At 40.0% G+C, this 25,486-nt stretch overlaps 1 protein-coding gene and 1 long non-coding RNA gene across 2 annotated transcripts in view; both read right to left on the reverse strand.

Annotated features, from left to right (window-relative positions):
* The window catches only part of LOC123283953 (large ribosomal subunit protein uL15m-like), a 70,265-nt gene that overhangs the window by 32,751 nt on the left and 12,028 nt on the right, over window positions 1-25,486 (reverse strand).
* LOC139039815 (uncharacterized) lies at window positions 11,773-23,670 on the reverse strand. The gene is made up of 3 exons (XR_011493029.1): window positions 16,079-23,670; window positions 14,020-14,227; window positions 11,773-11,911 (listed from the first exon to the last, which is right to left on the reverse strand). It is a non-coding gene; the product is annotated as an uncharacterized lncRNA (long non-coding RNA).

Genomic DNA, 25,486 nt, shown 5'->3' on the forward strand with positions numbered 1-25,486 from the left:
TTGTCTAAGAAAACCCTGAGGAATCTACAAATAAAAGCTACTAGAACTTTTAAGTGAGTATAGCAAGACTGCAGATATGAGGTCAATATGCAAAAATTAGTTACATTTCTATGTCTAGCAATAAATGGTCAAGCTGAAATTTAAAGTACCATTTTCAATAACGTAAACATGGATTTTCTAGGAATAAATTTGATAAAAGATATTCAGGACTATACACTGAGAAGTGTAAAACATTGCTGACAGAAATCCAAGATTACCTTAATACATGGAGAGAGATACTGGTTCATGGATCGGAAGACTCAGTTGTCATTTTTCCTCAAATTGACCTGTAGATTTGAGAGAATCTCAATGAAAATCTCAATAGGTTCTTTTGAAGAAATAAATTAGTCAACCCTAAAATGAATATGGAACTACAAAGGATATAGAATAGCCAAAACAACTTGGAAATAGAAGAGCAAAGTAGAAGGACTAAAACTACTTGATTCCAAGCTTATCATAAAGAGACAGTAATCCAGACAACGTGGTATTGGAATAGTCACAGGCCAGTGGAACACCATAGAGAGTTCAGAAGTAGACTCACAAATTTATGGACAATAGATTTTTAAAATAACAGTTTTATTAAGATATAATTCACATACAATACAATTCACGCATTTTAAATGTACGATTAAATGGTTTTTCGTATATTCAGAGAGTTGCGCACCCATCATTACTATTTAATTTTAGAAAATTTAGGTCACCCACAAAAGAAACCCTGTATCAATTAGCAGTCACTCCCCATTTCCTCCTGAATCCTCCTTCCCTGGCCCTAGGCAGCCACCAATCTACTTTCTGTTTCAATGGACTCGCCTATTCTAGACATTTCACATAAATGGTATCATACAATATGTTGTCTTTTGTGACTGGATTCTTCACTTAGTTGAATGCTTTCAATGTTGTAGCATGTATCATTTCTTTTCCTTGCTTAGTAATATTTCATTGTATGGATATACCACCTTTTGGTTATTTATTCATGAGTTGATGGACATTTGCTTCCCCTTTGGGGCTTTTACAAATCATTCTGCTACGAGCATTTGTTTACAAGTTTTTGCGAGGACATACGTTTTCAGTTATCTTGGTTATATACTTGGGAGTGAAATTGCTGGGTAACTTTATGTTTAACCTTTTGAAGAACTGCCAGACTTTGGAAAATATCCCAAGCAGCTGCACTATTTTACATTCCCAACAGCATGAATGTTCCAATTTCTCTACACCCTAGCCAACACTTACCTGTCTTTTGTGATTATGGCCATCCAAGCAGATGTGAAGTGGTATCTCATTTGGTTTTAATTTGCATTTCCCTATTAGTTAATTATGTTGAGTATTTTTTCATGTGTTTATTGGCCATTTGTATATCTTCTTTGGAGAAATGTCTATTCAAATCTGAGAAACCATTGCCTAATCCAAGGTCACAAAGATTTAAATCTACGTAGTCTTGTAAGAGTTTATAGGTTTAGCTCTTACGTTTAGCTCTTTGATCCATTTGAGTAAATTTTTGTATATGGTATGAGATAGCTGTACAACTTCATTCTTTTTATGTGGCTATCCTGTGGACAAATGATTTTTGACAAAGAAGCCAAGAGAATTCAAAGAGGAAATGATCATCTTTTCAATAAATGGTGATAGGAAATGGGAGAGCCATACGCAAAAAAAGGACTTAATCGTTGTTTCACACCATATGGAAATATTAGTTCAAAATGGATCATAATAAGTGTCTAAATATAAGAGCCAAAATTATAAATTTTCTAGAAGAAAATATAGGAGAAAATCTTAGTGATGCTGGGTTAAGCAAAAATTTCTTAAATAAAGCATAAACTAAAATAAAAGGCATAAACTATAAAAGAAAAGTCAATAAATTTGACTTCATGAAAATTAAAAATTTTTGTTCCTTAAAAGACACATAAGAAAATAGACGATCCAGCCACAGATTGAGAGAAAGTGTTTTCAAAACATGTATCTGACAAAGTAACTGTATCTAGAATAGACATAAAATTCTTACAACTCAATAATAATAAGACAATCCAGTTTATCACATGGGCAAAAGATTTGATCAGATGTTTAAACTAACCATTTTGGAAAACATTTTGGCAGGTTCTTAAACAGTCAAGACTTCACCTTCCAGTTGATTCAGTAGTCCCACTCCTAGAGAAATGTGAACATACATGCACATGAAAACTTGTACAAGATTGTTTATAGCAGCTTTATCTGTAATAGCCCCAAACCGGAAACAACTCAAAAGCCCATCAGCGGGGGAACAGATAAACAAATTGTGTTATATCTATATAATGGGTGCTACTTAGCAATAAAAGAAATGACAACTGATACAACAACATGGATGAATCTCTAAACAGTGATGCTGAGAGAAAGAAGTGTTAGAAAATGCAAACAAATCTATTGTGACAAAATAATCAGAGGTTTCCTGGGGATGGGGCACAGAGGGAAGAGACAGGGATAGACTACAAAGGAGCAAGAGAAGTTTTGTGTGTGATGGATATGTTCCTTATTTTGATTGTGGTTATAGTTTGAGTAGTATATAATAAAACAAAACTTATCAAATTGTACACTTTAGGTATGTGCAGTTCATTGTACATCACATATCTTAATAAAACATCGGAAAGAAACAATATATGGTACTTTAATGTGTTTTCACATATAAATGAATTTATCTGTTTTCTTGTTGATGAGTGTCTAGGTTGTTCTCAGTTTTCAATTCAGAAAGAGCGCTGCAGTTAATATTCTTATATGTCTCTCTGTGTACGTACATGTGAGGGTTTCCAAAGTAGGCCCCCAGAGTAGAGTTGCTGGGTCATAGCTATGCACATCTGCCACTTTACTGGATCTTCCCAAATTGTTCTTCAGGGTCATTCCCTTTTATACCACACACCATTAGCAGTGTACGCAATTTAAGCTTGTTCCACTCTTTCCAATATCATGGATCTAAAGTAATAAATTGTTTTAATTTGTACTTCTTTAATTATTAGAAAAGTTGGGCACTTCCTTGTAAATGCTAGTCATTTGAATTTCTGGATACTGACTAAAATTTGGTGGGAGGAATAATGGAGGAACCACCTGAATTTTCTCCCAAATGTAGCCAATTACTTTAATATCATTTGCTGAAAAATTATCATTTTCCACTGATTTGAAATGCCACCTCTAATATGTACTTATTTCTCCCGTGTGCTTTTTTTTTTTCCCTGGAGTTTTAATTCTGTTCTAGAAATAAATCTGAGTAACTAAGGGCATTCAGTAAATGACCTGATCTGCTTATCCTTTCCTACATTGGTAATTTACTCTTGTAATTTTTGTAATTCTAGATGATGTTGATGAGGAGGGAAAAAATTTTTTCCTTTACTTTCTCAGGTTCAATAACTGGGGTCTTGCAAATTGAACTGACAAAAGACAGATTAACAGGAGAAAAAGGTTTATTTCATATGCATATGGTGGAGGGGCCTCAGAAATGACATGAAAATCCTAAAGAGGCAGTCAGACTGTTACCATTTTAACAAAGGGTAATAAATTTGTGAAGAAACGACAAGACAAAGGAAAAGAGGTTTGAGCTTCTAAGGGTGGTAAATTGTGAGGAGGTAAATATAGGGGGAAACTAAGGAAAGATAAAGGTTATTTATTAAAATTTGTTTGTGCAGGCTCATGTTGGTGCCGATTTTCTGTCTTCTTCATAGCCATAAAACTCCCTTAGGAGAAGAGATTTATGGCAGCCCTCAGTTTTTAGAAGTTTCTGCTCTTAGTCAGAGAAAGAATCTCCAAGAAGGCTTCTTTCTGTATCTGTTGATTCTCAATGGCCTTACCTCAAAATAATCCATATGGCATATTTTGGGTGGTGCATTCTAATCCCCTTCAATAAACTGCCAATTACTCTATTTCTTTTTTAACATTCCTGGATACTCCTACATGTTTATGAATTTTAGAATTAGTTTTTAAGATTAAAAGAATTTCCAGAACTAAAAGAAACAACTGGGTTCAAGCAGAACAAGAATTAATAACGTGGGACTGAATAAGCTGAGAAGGATAGTTATAATTTTTACGACTTCTTGTTTGAAACATTTCTGGTTCTTTAGTGTTTTGTTTTTCCAGATTTAAGGAAACTTTTTCTCTTAAGCTACCTATGATTTACAATTGGTAAAGTATACCTTTGTAAACAAAGAGGAAACATTTACTTTTTCTCCCTGTATTATCCCTCCAGAATTTAGAAACTCAAGTGTTCTTTTCATGGCAATACAGTAAGTTACTTGCATAATTTCAAGAAGAATCTGTTCTCCTTCTAACAGGGTACAATTGAAAACATTGGCTATGTTACCAAGGCTTTGACTGGAATGTCATATTTGAGAGAGGTATGCATAGATTCAGACATGACCAGACAGCTGTAAGCAACTGCTTGAAACTTGGCTTGGCTTCCTGGCCTCAGAGGCTTTGAAAGAGTCAAATCTGAGATTCCTTATAAAAAGTTCCAGCAAAGCAGTCTTAAAAGAGCTTATGTGGTCAATCACCATTCTTGCTACACTCATGTAAATAATCAGGCCAAGTTTAATACAAACAAATTAGTTTTACTCTGATTATCTTTGGTAAAAATTGGGGTAATTGTAGAGAGAAAAATTATGTTTGCACCTTTGTAGATATTTAGATTCTAACCCTGTTAATCGTCTTTGAGGTTTTGTTATATACCTGTAAACTGAACTGGATCCTAAATTCTTCCACTTTTCTCAAATATCTGGCTACCACTCTCCAACCTAATGTTTCCTATTTCCTCCCATCCTTCTGATCTGGAATCACTGAGACCAAAGACTGTCCTTGAATCTCCTTGGGAAGGACTATACTAGGTCTTCCTCCCGACCCAGATGGCAGCCAAACCTCCAGGACTTAAACCTTGGCTACACATCTCACAGTGGAAGAAAGCTCCTCCTGACCTCTGGTCCTTTACAAACACTGAAGACCTCTGAATCAAACTGATGAGCAGGAGAAGCAGCTGACATTGACGTAGACTGCTTCCACCCAAGACACCAGATCAAGATTTCCCATTGTAACTGAACATGAAACACTGTCTTCCTCTCTTTCTTTCCTTTACTCTGGCATTGGCCTGGCAAGATAATGCCACCATCATATCTCCCAAGCCATTACTAAGGGAGAGCAACCTTTCAGACAGCTGGATTCATCATCAAAAACTCCAATCTGTTCATGATGCTGGAACCCATGAACAATGCCACCTGAGCAGTAATGGTTTATGCCCCAACAGGATTTAATTTCATCGGTGGTGGTGATCATTCTCCTTGGACCTATAAATGCTTAGATGGCTAACACATAACTGGGCAATGCCCCTTAGGTTATCTAACTGTGCCACTCAACTGTTCTCAAATAGGCTAAGACACTTCATTGGTCAACTCCCCTAATCATCCAATTCGAAAAGACCTGCCAGGAGGCCTTCATGATTCAGGATGTGCTTCTTTCGGCAGGTCCCTACTTCCTTTGTTAGGAGTGAGTACAAATGAGGCTGTGATCAGAAATCCCTCCTAACTCTTGAAAGTATTGCAGAATTCGCTGCTAAAGCAATAGCTGCCCAATGAAAATCTCTAGACTCTCAGCTCAAAGTAGTTCTTGATAATATGACAGCCCTTGATCATTTGTTAGCTGAGCAAGGATGTGTCTGTGCTGTGGCCACCACCCGCTGCACCTGGATTAACACTTCTGGGGAAGCTGAAATTTAGTTACATAAAATCACTGAGTACGCACTTGGCTTAAAAAGGTGACTCCTTCAACAGAGTATTTCTTTCACTTATTGGATTTTGATTGGTTTGGGTCTTGGGGACCATGGCTCTGAAGTGCACTCCAGACATGGGAATGATCCTACCAGTAACACTCATAGTAATCTCCCTGATGCACTGCATTCTCTCAAAAGCTTTAAATGCGTGTTTGCAGCTGCTAACCATCAAGCAAATGAATGTGAAGTCGTGACCTGTGAATACCACAGGATTCAGCAGAAAACCTCATCATGACCTGTGACTATAACACGGAGAAACAGTAAAAGCTGCGAGACCAACAGAGCGGTAGCTGAGAGTGGCACTAATGCCTTAAATTTTGATCACATCTTTCAAGTTATGCTAAGAGTCTCATGCAAAGGGGGAGAACTGTTAAAAAAGAAAAAACAGGAACAAAATGGTGTCACTTGTGCTAAGTCCCACATCAATAAATCAAGACTTAATTGCACTTTCAGTCTCTCACAGGAATGTGACCTTTAACTAGTCAATCTGGAATTACCTGGTCGGCATGAGTGAGTAATCTGCCTCATAGATCCCCACACTACTCTTCCCCGAAGGAAGGTGATCTTGCCCGAATCTGCTCTTTGCTAGAAACTTCCTTTATTCTGTCCCTTCTGCCCATAACAGCCTTCCACTCTGCATAGCTCCTTGGACCTCCCTTCTATTTGCTAGCTGGGATGCTGCTCAATTCATGAATTGTTGAATACAGCCAATTCGATCTTCAAATTTACTCAGTTGGCTTTTGCTTTAAACACCTTAGCATAATCATCCTCTGAAAATAATGCTAATTTTGTCTTTTCTCTATTACTATATTTCTTTCTTTCTCTTATCTGGGGGACAAAGAGATTAATTAGAACACTAAGGTTCCTTAGAGGATGTAAGACATCGGTGAATCTTGCAGGAATAGCAGCATTTGGACTGGCTAAGAGGGGAGGATGACAGAAATATAGCCACGCATTGCTCAATGATGGGGATACATTCTGAGAAATGTGTTAGGCAGTTTCATCATTGAGCGTACTTACACAATTCATCATAGAGTGTACTCACACAAACCTAGATGGTATAGACTACTACACACCTAGGCTATATGGTACTAATCTTACGGGACCACCCTCCTATATGCCCTCCGTCCTTGACCCAAACGCTGTTATGCTGTGCATGTCTCTAGATAAAATTGAGCTGTCCTGCTCCCAACTAACGGAAGTCAGTTGATAGAACCGCTTGGTGGCGCCTGGAACTCTACATATTACATCACAGAAAAACTCAGACTAGTAGTGTCTTGGAACATGTTTTGTTCATAGTAAGTGTGAAAATAAAGGAAAACCTCTTTTAAAATGGAGTCATGAAACCCTGAAGGGGGACCTCTCACGTACATACCACTCACTGCTGCCTGCTTAACTGGCAGGAAGATGGACGATAAGAATTATTTTAACGAGGCCTATTTGTATAAAATTCTCTCAGTCCCAACTTCTTATCCGTGATGATAAGAATGTAACTTTTCTGCTGGTGCAACGGAGGACATCTTCACCTAGGAATTTCATCTCCTGCTTTTAAGAAAAGGAAGGAAGATCCGTCCCTGCCGCAGCGACAACGCATTGTCACAACCTTACACTCTTGTTCTTCTCCCATGAACTTTTATTCTAAATAACCCTCCTTAATTTCCTCCTAACACCTAATAAAAACTAACTTTCCCCTTGTCTCTTCCAACTTGCCTATGGTTCACCATAGTTTGCACGTCCAGAATTGCAATTCCTCGGCTATTCCCAAATAAACTCATTTTTTGAGCTTGCCCCCCAGACAGCTTCATTTAGGTTGACATAAGAGCTAAAGATAGTTTTAGTCTCTATTAACATCACAACCAAATACTTAAATCACAACCAAGTACTTAAAAGCCTGACATAATTGTAGACTCATAAGTGAAATGTCACATTATCATTTTCAATAAATCAGCATCAATTTAACATTTTTGAGAGCCCCCCAAATTCTCAGCACTCAAATCCAAGACAAGAAAGATAAAAAACAGTACGACTGCATTCTGGTTATCATATGAATTAAAGTGGAGTGTGTGTGTGTGTGTGTGTGTGTGTGTGTGTGTTTTAAAGCCTTTTGTTCACCAGCTTCTTTCCCTATCTTACACTGTACTCCCTAAGGACTGTGTATATCATTTAACTTTCTCCATTGAACGATAAACTTCAGAAGGTCTGGCCATTTTGGTTCTACGGGGTTTCTATCTCTTGCGCTTTCCCAGATCATACCATGTATTTAATATGCATTGACCCACCTGTGCAGAAAAGGGACCGTCTAGTCTCATGCTTAAATCAGTACTATGTCACTATCCATCGATCAATAAGTTGTGCATTCTCGGTGACAACTGAATGTTTTCTCTTTCAGCTGAAGTTTAAAGGAGGAGGGGAGTCGACTCCAAAACTGCACACTGGTGTAGCCCCAACGGAAATACAGCGAAAGCTCGACCGACCTCTCCCAGCGCAAACGAGTCCACCCCGGCTTCAGGAAACAAAGGAGTATGTGGGGTTGCGGATGACTGGCTTTGGGGCTCATTCTTTTCACTACCGCGCCCCAGGAGCGGAAGGCAAGCCCAGGCTCCAGGGACCACGCAGTCCCGCTGGGGCTGAGAGCGTCTCCCCCAGGGTGTCCCGGACGCCCGGCAGGAAAGAGCGCCGCCGGGCCGCCGACACCTGTGCGCGCGCCCGGTGGGGCGGGCCGGGAGCCCTGTCTCCCTTCTGCCTGCGACGCGCGTTGTAGGTCGAGCCGGTGTATGTGCGGTAATAACATGTCTGCCCCGCTTCCCGCCATCATCCCCGCCGCCCGGAAGGCCACTGCTGCGGTGAGTGGCGGCAGCCGGGGCTCGGAGGGGACCCTCGGCCCGCTGCTCACCACTGCCCCTTCGCGCAGGGTCGGCGTCGCTGACCGCCTGGCGGCCGGTGGGTGGGTTCCCTCCGCCGGGTCCGGCGTGGGCTGGGTGGGGTGGGGTGGTCGGTGTCGGGAGGGCGCCGGGGCTGCGGCCGGGCCGGAGGATCAGCGCGCCCGCCCCCGTCAGCCCCGAGCCCTCTGCATTGCGGAGCGAGTGCGGCCCGGGTCCCCCGGGACCCCGCCGCCGGCCCCAGCTTGTAGGGACCGGCGTTAGCGGCCAGGCACCCTAACTCGAGGTGGCTCCGTTGCTCGTTTCTCTCTTGTTTGTGGGTGAGGGAAGTCTGAAGTCCTCAAGAAAATGACTTTATTTTCTTACCTTGCACTCGTGTCCTGAATTAAAGAAGTTTGAAGATTGGCAACTTATGACATCACAGGGTGCTGTTCTTTAGAAAACCGTGTACGAGGAGCTCAAATGTCTTTTTAACCCCGGAAGCTCCTTTTTGTGATGGAAAAAGTCTACAGTTTACATGAGACTTGCATGGTTTGACTTGAAACAAACTATTTTTCGTAGAATGTTATTTGCACTTAAGAATGTCTAACTGGGACCTCTTTAAGTGCTAAAGACGCACATTAATTATCTTCGGAACTACAGTGAGAGAAAGTAAGTATTTTTCCCACTGAAGAGAGCTCTATGGAGTCTGATTTGCTGAAGGTAGTGTTCTGAAATTGTGACATCCAGAATTGACCAACGCTAGCGTGTATCGATTCTGTGTGGGTTTATTTGGGCATTGTGTATTAATTTTTTCTCTTGTAGGTGATTTTCCTTCATGGATTGGGAGATACAGGGTAGGTACCATTATTTTTAATAACAGTAATGAAATGGGGTCATGCAACTCTACTTACATGATCAAAGGTTTAATGTTAATGAACTCTAGGATTGTATGAAAAAAGATTGCTAGTGATATTTCTTACAGTCCAGTAATATGATAGAATCTTTTCTTTTTTAAAAACCTCCAGAATTTCCTCTCATCATCGTGAATTCGTCATTTTTCAACTCCTGTTTCTGGAACGTATTAAAATTGCAAACTCCTCCTTGAGTTGCTGTGGGCATTGGATACCAGAGATGGGTGGAATGTTTGTAGAGAGTGTGCAACTGAGAGCTTTCCGGAGGAGTTAAAATTTCAGGGCAAGTTGAGGAGAACAACTGGTTGATTTTGATAAGAGCAATAATCGCAATGTGAGGTACACGGCATTCTGAATGAAAGCTTAATTATGCCCTTAAGAGAAAAAATCAGTTCAAGGGTAGGGGAGGCAACTCAAAGATTTATTTGGCAGTTTATCAAACAGATTTTGTTGTGCTAACTTGAGATGTACAATTTATCTTTCAGTCAGGCTTTTCCTATATTGTGAAGTGTTTGTTTTTAATTTAAATTGTGATTATCTGTTTGAAACTTAGGTAAAACTGTAACAAAATTGCAGAATTAGAGGAAAACTGAAGAGAAACAAATTTTGAGTAGGTGGTCAAATAAACTATTAAATAAACTATTAAATCTTCTTTATAAGGGTGTGTTGGGCTAGATTAATTCTTCAAAGTGATTCCTGATATTCTTTTATGCCCTTTAAGTAGAGGTACATGACAACACGGAAAAGATTGTAGGACTCTTTCTGGCAATGAGGTAGTCCTATGAAAATGACAGACTTATATTTTACTATTTATTTTCCTGAACAGATTTAGAGAAGCTCTCTTTTATAATCAAACCCTTCTTGATACTGAGAGCCGGGGAGGAACTTGCTACCCTGTCACTTGCCCAATAAAGAGAGCTTCTAGGCCTGAAGAATCAGTCCAAGAAAAAAAACTTCAGTGTAGAAAGGTTCTCTGTGGGCCCCCATTTTGACATATTCTGTAGACTGAAGTTAAGAGTGAAAATGAACAATGTGAGATTAAAAATACCAAGAGCATCCAGGACATCTTGACTGAGAATTAAGTTTACATAAAAGATTAGCTGGCCAGCCCCATGGCCGATTGGTTAAGTTCATGTGCTCCGCTCCGGTGACTCAGGGTTCACCGGTTCCGATCCTGGGCGCAGACCTGCACGCTGCTCATCAAGCCATTCTGTGGCAGCATCCCACGTGGAAGAACTAGAATGACTTACAACAATTCAGGCGTGAGGAGGGGAGAAGTCCTAAGGCTCTGACATTCATACCGTGTCCCTGGTTCCATTCTAAGCTAGGAAATGCTAACTTTTATGAGGTTCATGTAGAAGAGTGAGCTTCGGGATTTTTCTCTCAAAATTCTATGACGAGACTAACCAAAGGTGGGAATTCTAATGAGGGAACTTGGCTGAACTTTAGGCTTTGAACACTGAATCTAGGATATCGCTGAGAGTGTAAGTACATGAAGTGGATTAAGTGACGGAGTGATGGCCATAGTGAAGATTTACTGGGCTCCGAAACAGGAGAGAAATCACTGAACATGAGGCTCAACTTCTGTCCTATCTACGGAAAGCCCATTAAGGGAAGATCAATTTTAGAAAATGTTAAAGAACAACCAGGTTTAAATTTAGTACCAATACTGAATACTCATTCATTTTAAAGAAAAATATATATGCATATGCTATAATGCTAGTACCCCATTTTAAATAGAAAAATTACCATACATGACTCACCTTCTCTTCACTGAAAGAGAAATTACTAATCTTAAAAATGAAATTGTCTAATTGCTATTATATTTACATTTCTCTACATTTTATCGGTGCCAAAACATTTAAAATATATCCTTCTAGAAAATAAATATACTACAGAAGATAAAACTAGTTGAAAACACAACCATGTAATGTTTTAAGGCACTGCATTCCATTAGACAGAACCCAAAGTGAACTGAGTACAAAGACACAATGTGAAGTTTATCCGTGAGACTCTTCCCTTCTCTCCGATTTTGGACTCCAGTGTTAATCTACATGAAGTCAGCTCCCTAGCTACACAAAACATAACTTCTCAGGATTTATTTGAATTGTTATAAGCAGGTAATTAAGTAAACTAAAAGAAGTCTAACTGAAAATTCAATGTGCAAGTAAGCCGAGATACACTTGATAAGGATTCCATATGCTAATGGCCTTGGTGCCACGCCAGCTCTTTCCTCTGAAGTTCTCAGATTTCATCAATCTTTGTGGACTGGCAGCTCAGCAGCTCCCTCACCTTCACTGAGCCACAAACACGTCTGGGCCATCTGTGTCCTGAAGACAGGGGAGGACATATCAGCATTTCCCCTTCCCCAGGAATTCAGTTGACATTCTTTAGTAAAATACACAAAAGAACAGATTGCGCTTCATCTATAGGGCAATTTCACATTTCGCAAAGCTGTATGGTGCACAAATCTCATCCATACACATCTGAGGTCGTCAATTCATCATCTCATTATATCAAGAAAGAACAAACATTCAACAAATATATATTGAGTGCCTAGCATATGAAAGGAAGTACACTGATATGAACCCATTCTTTGCCCTCATATTCTATTAGGAGCCATGTGACATATACGCAAAGGAACTCACACAAGGCCAAACAGGGTCACGTGTGTGATACACACCAAGATCTATAGCAGTATAATGAGCAAGAGATCCTACTCCCAAGTAGAATAGCTGGCTAAAATAGTAGAAATGTTATTTCAGCTAAACCTTGAAGAAACTAAAACCGTTTTTGTCTTTTGTTGAGGAAGCAGACAGGAAGAGTTAAACATCTCAAGTAGAAGGAAGGGATTAAGCAAAGCCAAAAACACACACAGTGAGTGTGCAAGGCTGTGAGCAGTCCAGACAGCGACAGCACTGGCTGTCTACTGCACAGCAACTTAAAACAAAGGCAAATGACCAGCCCGGACCAGATCACAGAAGGCTCTGACTTCAAAGCTGGGATTTATCCAGTAGCGTCAGTGGGGAGTCACCAAAACACAGCACCGCTTTAGGAAGGTTAATTTTTCAGTACACAGGACATAGTATAGGTCGAGAAAGCCTCGAGACAGAAAAAGTACATTCTAATAGTTTAACTGATAAAGCCCAGAACTAGAATGATGTCAGTAAGCGGGAGTGCAAGGTGATGTAAAAAGTATCTTAAAGTGATCTAGAAAAGTATCTTATAGTGATCTATAGGAGATGAAACAGAAATGAGGAAATTTATGCAAATATAAATTAAAAAGAAAAATCTTCATCAGAAAGCTTATTCGAACAAGTACCTTGTAACCAACGGAGACAGGGGATGGGGGTCTTTCTTAAAGAAGAATTCAAAAATCACCCAATTGGGACAGTTTAAGGGCTCATTTTTCTGGAGACAGATTTCGTTTACTCATTCAACAAACACTTATTGCAAGCCTACTGTGTACCAGAAAGCATCGTTAATTCCCTCAAGAACAAAGCAAACAACAGAACAAGCAGGGGATTCACTGTTGGCCCTTAAGAAAGGCATCATCTCTGTCCTCTCTGAAAGAACTGGGACTTGTTCCACTGGAGAAAGAAAATGAGCCTCGAATTTCTTCCCATAGTCAGGTTTCAAGACTCACAAGACATAGCAGGTGTTCAGACTACAATAATGAGATACGTTATTCCCAAATCTTAAAGCACATGCTGCCTATGCAAATTCAACAACATCCAACTCCACAAAGATTTTCAAATATGCAATTCCACTTAGACTATCAACTCTTATCCAGATTCTCAACTAGCTGTTCCTTGACTAAAAAGTTACATGTAACTTGATCTTCAGTGTTACCCATAAAAAATTATTAGCCCAGCAAGAAACTCCCAAAAGAAAGTCCCCGCTCTGACTGAAACAGTCTCTGCTATGGTTTAAAAAGAAGAAGAAAAAAACACACTTGCAAGAAAGAAATCGAAACACTCCAATACTCTTTAAGAACAAGAACAAAACAAATCACTAGCAGCCCTCTGATGACACCTGGTGGCCGCTTCTCACAGGAAGTTTCTTTCAGCATTTTAAAGAAATTATTCCAGGAAACGTTAACTTCTCAACCACTTCACATGCTATCTTGACTATGGGCAGCACACGTGAAGTCTCTCCCCTCATTTCCCTCCTTTTTGTTCCAGTTTTCACTTATTTTGTTCCAGTCTTCACTTCTCTTTTCATCTCTTCTCTCTTTTCTAACCAGTAGACATTAAGGCAGCTTGAGCTTGCTTTCTGTCTCTTTCTCACACCCTCTCTCACTCACACACACACCCTCACACACACACGCACACTCACAGACATCCTCTCTCACTGGTACAAGGCCACCCACACAGGAAACCACCTTCTCCCTGCCTCCATCCCACGCCATCTCACCCTTCACCCCTCCTAGACTTACCCAAATTAGTGGTGCAAGCAGTGTGCAGTTAGCACGTGTTGGCACCAGGCCCATGGTAAAGTCACAACAGGGGATAGTGTGCAGCATGGCTGGCGTGCACACACGTGCATTTATAAAAGCTCCCAATGCTCTTTTGCCCTTTCCCTTTGAGGAGCTCAACAAAGGACGAACTCCAGAAGTTGTGGAGATCCTACAGCACAGGCTCCTCCTGGAAGGGCAAGGTAGGACAGGCAAGACTTCCTACAGGCCTACTGCGAGCTGAGCAAGACAGGAATAAACGGAAATTAGCGGACTGCTCAGATCTCTTTCTTAATCTACCATTTTCAATTGGACCCTTTATCGAAAGTATATGTCTTATACGATTACCTGATTTAATAAAGTACCACCAAGTCCATATATAGTCTGTTCGGGAGAAAACTGTAGTATTCGTTGTCGTTACAAAACACCATGTGCATAACCTAAGGGTAACCAAAGGGAGCTGTGCTTTATGTAATCTTCCTCTCACCACACTCTCCCATCAGAAACATCACTTTGTAACAGAGACCACAAAATAAAGTATCTGATCCTACAAAGAAAAAAATCACTCTTCTATGAAAATGCTAACGGTCACAAGTTGAATAACTTCTCCCGTGACAAAAGAGTAAAATTTAACACCCTAAAAACCACTTATTGGTAACATCAGAAGCAATTTTACCACAAATGAATGTGTAACATAGTTGTTTATTCACAATGGGATCAGCTCCTGAACACTCGGGTCCAGCCAAACCCACCTCCTCAAAGTGCCAGGGACAGGCTGCATTGCATTCCTAAGGGTAAGTCTGTTAACTCTACCTTCCCCCACCAGGAAAATGCCTGTGGCGATTCAGAATGAGTCCACAAATTCTCTGACACTCCCTTCAAAAGGTGGAGCCTAATTCCCTCCCCTTGGTGTGGGCTGGCCTTGGTGACCAAGTGCTTGCAAGGGACAGAAAACAGTGGCAGTGAGGGTTTTCGGCTCTGGAGACACAGTCACAGAGGTGCCGGTATCCTGCTTGCCCCCTCTCTTGATCACTCCGCCCAGGGAAGTGGGGGACCTGTCGCAAGAACACTTCTGCAGCCTGTGCACATGGAGGCCCAGGGGGCAAGGAACCGAAGCCTCCTACCAAGAGCCAAACAGGAACTGGGGCCTCCTGCCAACAGCCATGGGAGCGAGCTGCCTGCAGAGCAGCTCCTCCAGCCCCAGGCAAGCCTTCAGATGATTGCAGCCCCTACAAAATCCTGACTGCAGCCACAACCAACTGGGTAATGAGCCTACTCCACACCCTGACCCACAGAAACTGGGGGATAATAAATGCTTATTTGCTTTAAGCCACTAAGTTCTGACATAATTTGTTACACATCGGTAGATAACTAATATAATGCCCTCTCTCTCCTTTGCACCTTGGCAAGAGTAGATAGGGCTCAAGTTCACCCCTCGTTTGTATATATTTTACATAGATTTCCTTTCCTATACCCTCCAACCTTTAACAAGAATGTTCTATACTATCACAATAGTATTAAGGTACACGGGAGGAGGTCCATGAAGTATACTGGTTGAAGAGAAGAATTCCCATCAAACTTCTGAAAGATTTCAAAACTTAATAAACTGACATTTACATTTATGCCTCTCCCACTACCAAAACCAGACTTGACACGGCTTACAATGAAAAACTGGGATACTAAAATCAAGAATTATTAAAGAGCTAACTAACAAAGACATGAGGTAGAGAGTTTCAAATTTAGATTTGTATGGAATAAAAGAAATGTCTTCATGTTTCCTGAAAAACCTCATTTTGGATGAAGGCATTCATTCTTATTGGCCCCTAGAATCATTTATAGCAAACAACTTGCCTCAAAGATAACAGTAGCCATGAGTTCCTGTCCAGCTAAGCTCAGAAATGTTAGCAACCTCTATTTCTACTCTTCCCCAAACCTGAGGGGGCAGCCCATGCAGTAAACACCTATACAGCCACATGCCACTGGGGCTGAATGAGTCACAATCCTTTTGGCCACACAGAATACAAAACTTCCTCACCCTCACCTAGCAGGAGGCATTCAAACTTCGGAGATGTAGGGGCCTCTGGTCACAGGACTCACATCTGATTAAGTTCCACCTCCAAAGCATCTCACATGCCATGTCTAGCCTACTTCTAAAAATAACCTTCCCCAGCCAGAGTCCAAGGACAAACCGAAGACAAGCTAGAACTATGTGCTCTTAAGCCCAAATGGTCAGAGTAAATAAAACTATCGACAGAGAGAAAAAAATTCGCACTCAAGTCAGAAGAGAATACTGTTCCTATTCCAGGGGATACCCATGTTCTGTTTCAAATACCTAATTTGATTTTGCCTGGAAGTTAACAATTAGAATATTTGTTTAGTGCTCAAGTTAGAGCTAAAACAATCATTAAAAAGCCATACTAATAGGGATCAAGCCATGGTGACTGTAACAGAATAAACAGACCTCACCCCTTTCATTATCAAAGACTCTCCCCTTCCCAACACTACTCGTGAGGATGTAGTTAACAGCAACATAACGTGACAAGTCATGGGACAAAAATAAACTGTAACATTAGCCCAGTTTTCTTACTAGGCCGTTTCTTTTATTAAAATGGTCCTACACTTCAAGTACTATTTTCCAAATACATTAAATTGATCCAGTAATAAAGTCAATTTCATGGCGATCTTAACCACCTCTGACAAAGCTATCTTGTGTAGTAGGAAAGATTTTACACAAAAAGTTAAAATTCCATATATCTCCTTTCAAAATGTATTTTTAAAATTAATGCTTTGTTAATATTTCCATCTAATTGTTTTGATTTTTTTTAAAAGGAAGAAAATTCTTATTGCAACAGGAAAACAGCATAAAAAAAGGAAAATTCTATGAGTAAAACAGAAAATGAAAAAATTTCAATGCCATTAAAAGCAGACACACACGATCATTCGTGTCGTATGCCATTTGAAAAGGTTGTTTTATTATCAATGGAACTAATCACAATGAAACCATCTCTTACAACTAAAGACATTATAACGAATTTTCTTCACAGCTACAGAGAGACGGGATTTGCTGTTTCACATCAAATAGAACAGGCTACATAAATTCTTCTTCCTATTTATTGTAAAATATAATTTCATCTATAAAATCAGTCATGAAATATTAAAACTGAAACAACAGACTTTATATCCTTTTCTTAATTTAGTTTAAACGGTCTATTCGCTAAAAAAGGGGGGAGGTTTGCAATCACACACATCTCTAGATTCTTTCACCATCTCAGCAGGTTCTCTCTATAAACGTTATGCCATTCATTCGAGAATGCTATCATTTTTCTGTAACTTTCTTGATCCCCTTTTCCTTAGTTTTCACCTAGCAAAACTGCATTTCCATTTTCAAGTTTTCCCTCTAAATTCTCCTTCTGAATTCCATTTTGTTGCTTTTCACTAAAGCTCTGTCAGTGTCTCTCACATCTCACTGTCAATTAATTGTTATAAGTGAGAAAAGGGCAAAAAATCTCCAAAGTTTAAATGATGGTTCTTTGACTATTTTAACATACTCCTGTTTTAACTGATCTAACACAAATTACAAAATTAACTCATCTGAAGTTCTATCACTTTTCCTTTATTTACCTTGCCTGCTTTTACTATCCTGCCTGCTGGTATAGGGTGTTAATGATTCAAATCATAAAAAATGGGTAAAGGAAGTCAGGAGCAAAAACAGGACTATATATGAAGTTAGACTCTTCAAAAGGAAAACCAAAAAGACTAAGTTTCAATGTGCTCAATGTCTATAGTGTATAAGACTCATCTACAAAGTTCTGGAACACCTGAAATAAGCAACTTGCTTTTCAACTTTAAACACAGATGTTTTAGAACAAATTTAAAGTATTAATTTATACACCAAGGGACAAACTTACCAAAATGACGGAAGAAGTTAACATTTAAATTATATATAAATCCAATGGTTTAGGCAAATTCTAGAACTTTAAAACCATTTGAGAGGGGAGAGAAGAAGCACGTGGGTACTTCCTCAGCTACCAAGGATCGCCAGGGCACCCCTCCAACAAAGTACTCTTTCCTGCTGACACTGATAGGAAATGTCCCCAGGACAAGATCTTACATACTCTCAAGTGAACAAAAAGATATGGGCAAATAAAAGGAGAAGAGGAGGAAAATGCGAAAAACTTCCCTACTGGAATTCTTTCCTCAATACCTGAAATTTAAGTCAGTAATCTAACAACGCTTCCCCGGGCCGTTCAAGCCTCATTATCTTCTTCACCCTCGGATCACGGGATTATCAAATTCTTTCTCTACCACAAGTATCAGTATTTTCCAAGATTTTTTTACCCTAATTTCACGTTCATTAGCACTTCCTTAGGCCCATTCCTCACTAACTTTAGAAGCACATCCTGCTTAACACTGTTCAAAAATTATTTAAATACACTGTTTTCGTTGTCCCTCAGTCACAAACAAATGTAGATATTAATCAAACAGAATACTAATCTGTGATAGGAAAAAGCTGTAACCAAAGCCCTGTTAGACACAGTACGTCCGCTAGTTTCCTGTGACTGCATCTATTTCTATTAGAATTTTATGGATTAAGCACTGAAGATCCTAAAAAATAATATTCATTATGTGAACAGTATTTCCCAAGTATGACAGAAATATCACTAGTGGCGTTTAAAATAAAGTTATCTACCACATGTTGGGATTTTTAAATAAGTATGTATTATTCAAATAGATATTAGGAAAAAATAACACACCAACCTATGACTCCACATGTATTACTTCTTATGACAATGCTAAGTTTTAAAAAAAAAAAAAGTGAGAAAGGGGCCGGCCCTGTGGTGTAGTGGTTAAGTTCGGCACACTCCACTTCAGTGGCCCAGGTTCGTGGGTTCGGGTCCGAGGTGCAGACCTACACCACTCATCGGCCATGCTGTGGCAGCATCCCACATGCAAAATAGAGGAAGACCGGCACAGATGTTAGCTCAGGGAGAATCTTCCTCAAGCAAAAAAAGGAAGCTTGGCAACAGACGTTACCAAACAAACAGAACAACAAACAAAAAACAAGAGTGAGATAAAATGCTGTGGTATAAAACACAGCAGAAACAATGAAGGAGTAGGGAAATGACTTAAGTTTGGAAAATGCCACATCATACATACCTTATACATTTGCTAACTTTTCAATTATGTAAATTCTAGGAAATCAATAAAAACTAATAATTCTTAGCCCTAAGATCATTATTAAACAAGAGTGCTCTGAAGATCAGTCTCTCCTCCACTGCTGGCAACCTTCACAGTTGGCATCACAAATCCTCATTCACCAGTTTTCACATGAGTAGTAGCCTCCTTCAGATTACACCTCTAAGAAAGTACTGCAGCCTAATAAAATGTCCCAACTCTGTCACATCACACGTCTACATTCTGAGGAATAGATAACAGAATTATACACGTGGAGAAGGAAAACTGCAGAATACTAATTTTCTACATACTCAGAACCTGCCTTTCCTTTGAGATTTGGATACAGTGGCTAGAATCCATCTAACAAGAAGATAATGCCCTAATACCATACTGGTATAAAAAGTGCACTGACAACTGGCCAAAGCACAACAGAAGTCTCTCTCTTGCTCTGGTAAACTTCCACGGCAGGTGTTCCTGGTCAGCAGGCGGTCTGTTCCAGGCCGACTCAGGGATCCTGGCTCCTTCCATCTTGCAGCTCTGCCCTGGAGCTTCCTCGTTCCCTGCATTCAGCTGACTGAAGAAAGCAAGCCTGGAAGCAGCAGACTCTTGGTAAAATATCATCGAGACGTGCTCTGAGACAATTCTTCTCCAGGTCCCAACCAGCTCTGCTTCCATCTGCTGACCTTTGACTTTCAGCATCTGGTCAGACATAACTAACAGTAGTCTTGCAATCTTGACTCAAAAGCAGTGCTGGGACCCAGGGCAGACCGCCCCCAAAGTATGCTACAATGGCACACTGATTATTTTGACTTAGTTATTTGAGAAGCAGCTGATGCAAAAATTGCATTTTGACCCTTTCCATTTCCCCCTGAAAGCAGCAAACGAATCTCCCATGTGAAAAACAGCTTCCTCACGAGGCTGACCCAATGGCATAAGGGTTAAGTTGGCGTGCTCTGCTTCGGCGGCCCAGGGTTTGCAGGTCCGGATCCCGGGGCGGACCTAGCACCGCTCATCAAGCCACACTGTAGCGTCATCCCACATAAAACAGAGGAAGGTTGGCACAGATGATAGCTCAGGAACAATCTTCCTCAAGCAAAAAGGGTGGGGCTGGGAGGGGGTGGAATTCAAGGCGGAGAGGCCTGTATAAACACACCTTGTTACTTTTTTACTAATTTACCACCATAAGTCCAAACTCTGCTTAGATTGCTTACTAATGAAGCACCCAAACCTAAGTATCTTTGTCCTGTCAAATCCTCACAAATTTAGTGTTTCTGTGTGTAAAAAGTATAACAGCTGCCTGCTTTGGTCACTTCTGAGCGTTAATTTTATGATCTCCCACGTGTACGCATTACATTCGAGTTTTCTCTTTAATCTGTCTTGTGTTAATTTTACTATGAGGCCAGCCACAAGAACTCAAGAGGAATAAAGGGGAAATTTCCCCCTCCCGGACAGGGGCATCTACCACTTCCACTCATACCTGCTTCGCTGCAAGGGAATCTGAAAAGTGAAACCTGGAGCTGTAGAACTGTATCTTATGGAAGGACAGAACTGATTTAGATGGACAGCTAGCCATCTCTGCCACATACCAATGCCCAAAAATTATCATATCGCTTGTCACTCTACCATTAATGAAGGCTTTTCGAGACCTTCGACAACCTTTTCTGAGAAATGCAACTGTCCCTGGAAGAGCATGCCTGGACTTACTACCTCCACATCTGTAACACAAGGGAACCACAGACAACACCAATCATTTATCAATTTAGCTAATCAGCCAAACATGAATCCCTTGGTCCCACCCATGGAGAGATCCTGATTAAGAGAGTCTGGGGTAAGGACAAGGATCTGTAGTTTCAGAGAGCTCCCTGAGTGATTCTGATGAGCCAGATTTGGGACCCCCTGGAGTAAAGTCCCTTCTAACTTCAAAAAAAAATAATATAAACCTAACATATATTTACTAGACAGAGAGCTGAAGTGTGGAGAAGAGGGGAAAAAAGGAGAAGAAAGGTGAATCAGGAAGGAGAGTAAACAAACTGCACTCAATAGGGATGTCACACAGGGATTCCAAAACAATCTCTCATGCAAAATGACTCTGAGGAATGTCACTTTTAGCAAACACTGCCTCCACCTCCCACCCTGAAATCCTAGGGTGTTAAACACCACCCATATGGAAAACCAGATTACAGACCCTCAAGATTCTTAATGAAAACCATTTGGTCTCATTTTTTGAAAGACTATAATTCCTACTACCTCTCCTCGAATGATCTAAATTGTCTAAGCTATTTTTAAAAGTAGATTTCCACCTTAGTTTAAATTCTAATGGTTTTATAGTTATATGAACTTCTATAACTGTGATTTCTCATTCTAGAATAATTGATCCAATAATACGCATCAAATTCTGGTCCGGAATCCACGATCAGCAGAAATCACAAGTGAATTACACACTTTGAAAGAAGTGGTTTGTTGCTTGCTCTAGGTTTAAAACACAAAGTTTCCATTATCCTTAGTAACTGACAAGCATGCTGGGCTTTGGCTACATTTGATGATTACACTGCTATTATTCCAAAGGCATCAAACAATAAATATCTTTTTCCTATTAGGCTTCCTATTACCTTACTTGTTTTTATTTAAAACTTTTTGTGTTTTTGTTTAAAGGGGGGAAAAAGCATATAAGAGAAAATAAAAGAGAAATAGGAACATGCAACACATTGAAAAGCACTGGCAATTAAGACTGAGATTATCCAGCTTCAGCAAAATGCATCTGAAACTAGAAGAGCTGAAGTACTTAAAATTTCTTTTAAGAAGCCTATGTTCGGATCTCCAACAAGCACTACGTGTGTCTCAAATGCAGACATCCCTGCTATGGAAGGACTCTCCTGGCTGTCAGCTTAGTAAGGGGCTGACTCTGCTGCAAAGTATGACATTATACAATTACAAATGCTTGACAGTTCATGTGGTTTAGACAATTTGAGCACTCTGAATTGAATACCAAACAAAAACAGTAGTGCTATTTGGTTTCATATAATTTGACTTATGGCTTCTGGAACATCTTTTAATTTTTTCTGTATTTGTTAATTTTAAGGAGTGACTGTCATACTACGGTGGCTTAAAATAAAGTTTACAATATAACCAATGTTTATCTAAGAAATAGTCCTCATAATATGAGATAATTATGATACAAAAAAAATTATCAAAGGCTAGAAAACAATAGGCAAAGGGAGAGTCCCCAAAAGTGCCCTTTTTAGCAACCAAACTGCCTAAGCAAGGAAGTAAGATTTCCCAAATCCTATGGTGTGATCTTACCAATTTCTAATGAACTGGAAGATGCAATCCTTAAAACTAAAAACAAAATGCAATTACTTTTCTGCTTTAGAGACTCAGCATCTGCTAGAATGACAGTCATATACGCTGGTTTAGAAACAAACCTACTAAGATAAAGAAAGCAACTTCAAAAATGCGGGTATATACAGCCTTCCCTCTCCACAGTCTTCCACACTCCCATTCCTATTTTGACTTTTCCTTTTTGTCTCGAAACTCCAACACTCTCAGGCATAACAGTCTTGTCTGGCTGTCCTCTCCCTCTGACCAGGTCTGACACAGTGTTTAGGAGTCAGACAGCCTCTACCGTTTTCACCTCTGTATCCACACACACCTTTCCTCCCCTAGGAAACAGGAGTCGTGGTACCAACCCCCATATGCTCACTGTGAGGCTCAATCCTCAGTTAACTGAGGATAAACTCAGTACGTAATGTCCTTAGACCAGTGTTTGGCACCTGGCAAGTGCTCAGCAAGTATTAACCATCATCATCATCAAAAACAATCTTCTGTTTGATATCCCTACTGCTGAAAGGACTTTCAGACCATAATGCTGCAAGAACATATCTTCTCCACCATCACCCCCACCAGATCTTTTTCATACAAACTGAATAGTCCCTGTGTAGACAGACTTCGCAAAAAGAAAAGACATAGGTGTATGTTTTTTAAAAATTTGGCAGGTACAAAAAATAATTTGAATATGTGCGAGGCACTAAGCATAACATAACAAAACCCTGAGTACAGACCACAGTTTAAGAAAATTAAATTCAGGGGGCCAGCCCCATGACCAAGCAGTTAAAATTCTGCACACTCAGCTTCAGGAGCCTGGGTTCACAGGTTCGCATCCCAGATACAAACCTACTCCACTCATCAGCCATGCTGTGGAGGCATCCCACACACAAAACAGAGGGAGACAGGCAACAGATGTTAGCTCAAGACGAGTCTTCCCCACCAAAAAAAAAAAAAATTAAATTCCTATCTTTCAGTTCCGTTTCGGGATCCCTATCACCTTCTCTCTTCTAATAGAGCTACCCACTAATTTGAATGTGTTTGTAATTAATCTGCTTTATTACTTTGCCATATCTGTATTCCTAACAGTATGGACTTTTGCTTCACATGTTTCAAAACTTTAAAAAAGGAAAAATACTATGTGCATTCTTCTGGAAGTAGCTTTTTTTCCTCAATATGATATTCCTGACAATAATCCTCAGTGGTGCAGGTGGCTAAAATCCATTCAGTTGCACTCCTATAGGAATACAATTTATCCATTCTCCTCTGATGGACACTGCTTCCAGTTTTTGCTTTTACAAACAGTGCAACTGTGAGCATTTTGTCATGTCCTCAGGCACTCACATACATGCGTTTCTCTGGGGCAGCAGTTTGCCAATTTTAGCATGCATTAAACCACCTGAATGGCTTGTTAAGACTGAAAGCTGGCTCATCCCCAAAGCTTCTGATTCAATAGGTCTAGGGTGGAGCCCCAAATTTTGCATTTATAATAAGTTCCTGTGAGATGCTGAAAACACAATTTAGAAGCACTGCTCCAGGATAAAGACCCAGGAGTAGAATCACTGGGTCAAAGTGTACATCCATCTTTAACTTTACTAGGTAATCCCAAAGTTATGGTATCAATTTACAATCCCACCAGTTGTGTGTAAGCATTCCAGTTATTTCCAACCTTCCTAAACAGCAGACATTGTCAGATTTTTACACTGTTGCCAACCCAATGTTATGAAACTATACACCACGTTGGTCCTAAACTGCCTTTCCCTAATTGCTAATGAAGTCGAGAATCTCTGCATGCAGGTTTCCTCTTCTGTGAGATGCCTACTTGGGTCATAGGCCCATTTTTCTATTGTTCTTACTGATTTGTCACTGTTTACCTTTCTAGATACAATCCTTTCTCAATAATACGTACTGAAAATATCTATTCTCACTTGTGACTTGTCTGTTCACTTTCTTGATGGTTTCTTTTCATAACCACAAGCTGTCAAATTAATGCTGTCAAAGCGGTCAATCTTTGCCTTTATGGTCTACACCTTCTGTGATCTGTTTAAGCAGCTCTTCCTTGTATTAGAGTCACACAATTACTGTCCTACATTGTCTTCCAAAAATTTCATAGTTTTGCCTTCTGTATTTAAGCCTTTAATTCACCTGTAGTTGATTTTTCTGAATGATATGAATTAGAAATGTATCCCACTCTCAAGAAGTTTCCTATTGGCTAAGGCCCACAGATATGACCAACTATAACTTCAGAGAGGATAATGATTCCTGTTAACCCCTACCTTATTGAGGTTTATTCTGCTCTCTCATCGAGGCAAACCAAAAACTGGATAATTTCAATACGGAAAACTTGGAGGGTTATTAGCAAATTAGTCAGACTATGATCCCCACCCCACCATACTCCAGGAAGAATCCTTAAAAATACCACAAAAAAAAAAAAAGAGGCCAGCCCTGTGGCCAAGTGGTTAAGTTTACACACTCGGCTTCAGCAGCCCCAGCTTTTGACAGCTCGGATCCTGGGTGCAGGCAGGGCCATGGCACCACTCATCAGGCCATGCTGAGGCAGCGTCCCACAGAGCACAACCAGGAAGGCCTACAAGTACAATACACAGCTATGCACTGGGGAGCTTTGGGGAGAAGAAGAAGAAAAACAAAGGTGCAAATCGTAAAAACAAAAAACAAATTTTTTTAACTCTAGCTTTAGTCTTATTCTAAAAAACTGAAAGTTGAGCATTGGGGAAAGTGTGGCAAAATGAGCATTCTCAACAGTACTGGCTGGAATATAAATCTATACAAACTTTCTAGAGGGTTATTTGCAATATATCAAAAGCCTTAAAATACATATCTTCTTTGAGCTATCAATGACTCTTTACAGAACTTATCTTAAGGAAACAACTGAACAAAATACATATTTAGGAATATTCACCATGGAACTCTTTATAATAGAAAAAATTGGAAA

This window comes from Equus asinus, chromosome 12 (genome assembly GCF_041296235.1).
Source record: "Equus asinus isolate D_3611 breed Donkey chromosome 12, EquAss-T2T_v2, whole genome shotgun sequence".
In the NCBI taxonomy this organism is placed as follows: Eukaryota; Metazoa; Chordata; class Mammalia; order Perissodactyla; family Equidae; genus Equus; species Equus asinus.